Here is a 6317-nt window from a genome sequence, read left to right on the forward strand (position 1 = left end):
TTCCTACCTGCTCTCCTCCCCTGACCCCCATGCTTCCTGTGCTGCCTGCCCATGCCCTGGGCTCCCTTGCCCAGCTTCCTCTCCTCTGTCTCCTGTCCTTCTCTTTGTCCCATTGGTTAGGCATCACCTTCAACACCAAACCCCCTGGCAAGTCTTGTGATCAAATGAGATGGATTATTTTCAGTTTCCTTTTTTATTAACCACCCCAAAGATTCCCCTCTGCTGTCTGTCCCCGGGATGAGAGTCGTCCTCTGTCACATCCACATCTGCCCTGCAGGGCCCTTTCTTTTGCCCCATTTTCTGCCCTTGGCAGTTCCCTTGATGAGCTGTCATTTCTCTCACCCATTATTCATCCTTTCAAAGCCCCACAGAGCCTTGTCTTGCTCCACAGGGCAAGGGGCTCTAGTTCCCATCTCCCACTCTTTAAAATTTCAGGTGAGGACCTCGGTGCTTTCCCCTCTGTGGCTCTGGGACAAGTTGCTCTCAGAGAAGTGCAGCTCTCCCCAGCCCTCCTGACAGCTCTGCTCTGCCGGGGCCACACGGCATCCCTGACCAACCGAGCTGTGTCCTCACCCCACAGCCCATGGGGGCCCCAGGGACAAGGAGGGCAGGCATAGGGTGCTGTGGTTGTTTTCATGGGGCCCAGCTCCCAGCTTGCCCAGTGACAGCTTCTGGGGGCGGGGGATCTGGGGTGGGCTGGCACCCTGGGTGGGTGTCAGGTGCCTGGCATGGGTGACCATGGCTGTGTGGGGCAGTAGCAGGGTGAGGGGGCTTCCTTGCAACTGGTGTCCCCAAAGAAGGGCTGAGTCCATCCCTTTTGCCATTCCCAAGCATGGCCTGTCCTTGTCCCTGGGGTAGGGAGAGCTGTTTTTCTAAGCAACCAGTTTTGGGGTCTTGCAACTCCCTGCCCTCCTTCTTCTAGCACTGTCGCTCCCGCAGGCGTCAGATCCCGGCCACTAACCTCTCCCCGGGGAGAGCCCAGCTAATCCAGGCAGCCACTTGTTGTTGTAATCCTCCGTCATCCTCCTTCCCCTCTGCTGAGCCCAAAGCCCTTCCTGGCAGCAGGACCTGTAGCTGCAGCGGGGTTATTTCTGTTGTGCTGCCTTGACACAGCTGGGTCCTATTAAAGCTTCAGCCCAGAGATAGAGAAGAACGTGAGCATCTCTCTGAGGCAGAGAGCATTAGTGCAGAAGACAAGAGAGGAGAAGCACAGATTTAGCCCAGGCTCAGCTGAAAGCCAAGCACCTTCCCAGCTCCCTGGCATGGGCTGAGCTCTGGCAGAGGGCACAGGATGGTGGGGATGGCATTCCCCCAGCCCTGCTGCGGGATGTCCCTGCGGTGAGCTGTGTCCCTGTGATGTCACCCACTGGAGCTGGCACGGGAGCTGCTGGGGAGCTGCCGGTGCCCAGGAGCCGTGGGCTGGGCACAGCGGGGTAAGACTGGGGTTGGGTTGCATGGCGTTTGCTATTAGCGTTCCACTGATTGATGGGTTATTTATTGGGCCTAATAATTGTGTGATAGATGGTTAATTATTGTCAGAACAGCCAGCGTGCCGGAAGGTTATTTATAGGAGTGACTTTTAACCACTTAAACTCACTTTCTCTTCATTTTGCTTCTTGCCTGGGAATGCTGGGGGTAGAATGGTGCGTGGCCCCTTGACAAGCTGCATATGATGCAGGACATGTTAGGGACACCAGCAAGCACCATGGGGTCCAGCTTGGGTTAGGGGTACAGCTGTGCCAGCTGTGGGGTGCTGATGAGTGTGCTGGGCTGGGTGCTCCTTAGGTGGGTGACTTGTAAACCGTGGCTCTGACCTGCAAGCACCCCTCACAGCCAGGTGCACACTGCCTTGGGTGACATGCCCCAGTTTGGCTTTGAAACCCAACAACAACCACCCAGTTAGAAGCTGCAGCGAAGGCAGGGGAGGCTCCTGGCTTGCTGGGTGCAGGTGGTCAGGTTAGGTGACAGCAATGCTTTCTTCTGGCCTTGGACACAGGGAATTTTCAAAACCTGGTGCACAAACACATGCTGGGCATTCTCCAGCCCCCTCACCCTTCCCTGAAATCTGCCAGCTCCTGTGCTGCTGTGAGCTCACTGCTTCTCTGGTAGCTCCAGGAAAAGCCATCAGAGACTCCCAGCTTGTGGGGCCGGAGGAATTTGCTTTCTCTCATCAGAAGTAGTTGAATAGCAAAAGAAGAAAGGGGGATAAATTATTTAGTGGAAAAATCAGATGCTCAGACCAACCCCATGTATTACTGGCAAGGAGAAACTCCTCCAGCTCGATGGCTCGGATCTCCTCTGGAGCAGGATAAGGACTCCAGGGGCACATTGACCCTTGCTGTGCCAGAGGGGTGCCTGGTGGCCGCCCCCCCTTGATTTTTCTCCCCATATATTGTATTTCCAAGGTGCCTGTTCCCGCTATCTTGGAGCTCTGTTTTCACACTCTTTGAGGGGTGTGAATCAGTCAACCAGAACAAACCCTCACTAGATGTAAACTGGTGTCATGACTCAGGAACTAATTAACGGCTATTAGATAACGCAATTAGCACCATGAACTGTCATCCCTCTGCAGAGTGTCACTCCTTCTCTTTATGTCACAGGCACACAGGAGCCATTAACACAAGTATCCGTTCAACATCTTCTGTCCTTAAAAAACTTCCCCTTCCTTTCCATCCCTCCCTCCATTCCCAAGGCCGGTTGTGACTGAGCTGACTGCCCAGCCCCACGTCACATCAGCAGTGTGACATGATGGAACTCATCCCCCGAAGATTTTCACCCTCTCGGCACTTTTAGGAAGGCAAAGACAAGCAGGGGGCTGGCAGTAGGGCTGGGAGGGCTGGTCTGGCTCTTTCCAACAGTGACGCCAGAGATGATGTGCCCTGGCTGCAGCTGGAGCAGGGGGTGACGTGTTCCTTCCCCCGGGATGTCCCTGCGGTGGAGGGGACAGCTTCCCTTCTTCCTGCAGTCAGGAAGCACAGGGAGCCCAGGACAGTGCACCCAGCTGGGAGTTGGCAGCCACGGCCACCTCATCCCTGCTGGGGCAGGAGCTCCCTGGGCTCAAGGTCTTTCCAGCTTTGCTGTTCCTCCAAAGGGCTGGTTGCACCCGTGTGGAGCAAAAGCCCATCTGCTCTGGGAGCAGCTCACACTCGGAAGCCTCTGGGAAAGTGATGGTTTCTCTAATTCCTGTCCTTCCCCTATGAATGTCTCTTCCCCTGACAGGCATGTGAGCATGGGGCTTGGTTTTTGGTGGTGATGCTCGCCCAGTGTGCTTGGTGCATGCACAGCCCTGCTCATTCCCAAGGACCTTGCTTCAAGCCACACATGGACCAGCCGTGACTTTGTCCCCACCTGCACCTGCTCCCCCCGCCCCGAGGATGAGGATGGGGCTGGGATGGAGGCAGTAATGGAGCTGGGAGTGGGGTGGCTGGTGGTGGCATGAAGGATGGGGGCTGTGGAGGGGCACGGGGAGGCTGTGCAGAACAGGGAGCAGAGGCAGGAGACACTGGGGCAGTAGGGCTGCTTGCTCCAGGAGCTCATCCCACAGCAAAAGGTGCCACCATTACATGGGCACGTGTAAATACCAGCCTGTCCCACTGCCTTCACTGCACTGATGAGGATGGTGGCCAGTTCCTACCATGAAGAGAGTGACAGGGTGGGCAGAAGGGAGTGAGACCCTCCATCCCACATGGGTTGAGCACTCAGCAGGTGCTCGGTTACTGGCTGCACCTGACAGAGCACTTGTCTTGAGCCAGTGCAGGCTTTTTGGGTAGGGGATGACCATCAGCAGTCCATGACAGAGCTTTCTCCTTTTACTACCTGGTGATGGGCTGCAAGGCTCTTTGCAGGGGCTGCCAGGCTGGGAAGGCTTGCCAGAGTGGCACACGAGGTGGGCAGCAAGGAAATAGCAGGAGGTTTCTGCCGAGACCTCAGATGTCACCCTGTGACCAAGGAGAGGTGAGCAGAACTGCCTTTGCTCTCTATCTCTGGAGCTGTCTCCTCACCCGACAGTTGTAGCACCCATGATCTCATGCAGCAATGGGGACCCTGCTATGCCATGCACTGCCCAAAATAAGTGGACCCCACCCAAATTACAACCATCTCTGCGTGGATTTGCAGCCGCATGTGCCTTGTGTCTTCATCCATAACATGCAAGATGTTGGGTGGGAAGGGAAAAGCAACTCCCTGTCTTGAGGATACGCTTGCTGAGTGCTGCAGCAGCCACGGAAACCCTTAGACCAAAAGATGCTATCAGTGAAGAGTTGGAGGCTTCTAATGGCTTTGATGGAGAGGAGAAAACCAGTCATAAATCACTGCCAGAAGTCCTAGGGAGGGAGGAAGCTGGTGATGGAGTTTGCTGTAGTTGGCTGGTGAGAGCAGGTCTGGGAGAGCACCCACTGAGCACTGCAGACAAGGGATGGCGTGTGCAGGCTGACATTGATGTTGCAGGTAGGGGCCTCAGCCCCAGGAGACCTTCTACGTCACCTCTGGGCTTTGCCAAGGCTGCACCTCCTCTCTGGCTGTGGTGCTGGCATAGAGGTGGTGGGCAAAGGGGGATGAAGACAGGGAGGGTGATGTGGGATGGGGGGTGTGAGGTGGGGAGAGGAGCGATGTGCTCCTGGAGGTGCAGGAGGAGAGAGAAGGGCACTGGGGGGCATGGGAGAGGCATTCAGTGGTTTGATCCCAGGGCCTGGAGAGGTCCCTTGGTGTCTGAGGGCTTCACAGTGTCAGATGTGGAGTGGAGATGGAGTCACACTGGTGAGTCCGTTGCAGCACCACAGCTCTCCTGCCTGTCCCCTCTGTCCTCGGGCACATCCTGGGGACACAGGCAGAGCTGGGGCTGCCCGAGGGCTGTGTGCCTGCCCGGGCCCTCCCTGCATGGCCTGGTGCTCTCCATCCCAAAGGCAAACAGTGGGATCTATCCCCAGTGCCTGTGCAGGTATGGTGCATGGTTTGGTCAGCTGTTCTGAGACCTGGTGAATTCATAGCACCCTTGGCCTGCTCCTAGCTCCAGACCGAGCTGTCTGTCCTGCTCCAGGAGGCAAAGGCAGCGCCAGGCTGTCCCAGCGAGCTCAGAGGGGGTGTCCAGGGCAGAAGAGAGAGACAGCAGGATGGAGAGAGCAGAAGATGGGGAAAGAAGGGATGTCTGATGGGCTGGGACATGGCAAAAAATAGCCAGGGTGTCAGAGGTGAGGGGGAGCAGTGTGGACATCTTCCAGCTTGTACACGTTGTTGTATGTATGTGTTGTACGTATCTTCACACCCTTAACCATTGTCGTTCCTCCTCCTACCCTCAAATGGCACATTGCTTTAATTTTGCCCTTCAGTGAAGGCTCATTTTCAAAACAAAAGAAGAAATTCTTTCCTGTGAGGGTGGTCAGACACTGGAACAGGTTGCCCAGAGAAGCTGTGGCTGCTCTTCCCTGGAAGTGTTCAAGGCCAGGTTGGATGAGGCTTTGAGCAACCTGGTCTAGTGGAAGGTGTCCCTGCTGCTGGCAGGGGGGTTGGAACTGGATGAGCTTTAAAGTCCCTTCCAACCCAAACCAGTCTGTGATTCTATAAAATACCCATTGATGTCCTTCACCCTGGGCCTCCTTCCTTCATCCTGCGGCTGCCGTTGCCTCTGTCTCAGCACAGCCATTTCCAGCGTGACCTCTGGGTGGCATCCGAAGACACGCGAGTCGGGCTGCTCCAGTCTTCTCCTTCATTTCTCATGGCCCGTACAAATGGTTTTATGGACCGGGACAAGCTGGCCTTTTTTTCACTTCAGGCAACTGAGAACACAACCCACTGTCAAGGCTGATAACTAATTAAAGACACTTAGAAGAAGATGCCAGTTCACAAACTGAAGTGAAAAAGCTAAACCCTCATTTTAGGGGAGACAAAGGAAAGATTTCTTTTCAGGGTTTTCAGATTCTTCCTGGAAGAGCTGGGGTAGATGTCTGCTTGATTGCTAGCTTGTCTGATGGGTTTGATTAGCTGTTACAAGAATGACAGCTAAATCTCCCCATCTCACCAAAGCGAAGGATTTAAAACTCATTTCAATTGTACTGAAACCAACCCCCAAACTGCCACTATTATCTATTTTATACACTTATCACCTTTTCTCGCATCCCTGGCTGGGTTCCCAGGAGAAGATGTCAGCAGAAACCACTTTTCCTCTCCCTTGATGCATCCTTTGTGTGTGGAGCTCGGTGCAGAGCTGGGCAGTGCCAATGGGCTCCCTCACCCCATCAGTATTTAGCATTTAGTATCTACCAAAACGTGCTGCTTCCTTTTCAATGTACTTTGTCTTCATGGATGTGGTGGGTGCACTTGGG

The sequence above is a fragment of the Antrostomus carolinensis genome, unplaced genomic scaffold (genome assembly GCF_000700745.2).
Source record: "Antrostomus carolinensis isolate BGI_N321 unplaced genomic scaffold, ASM70074v2 scaffold10538, whole genome shotgun sequence".
In the NCBI taxonomy this organism is placed as follows: Eukaryota; Metazoa; Chordata; class Aves; order Caprimulgiformes; family Caprimulgidae; genus Antrostomus; species Antrostomus carolinensis.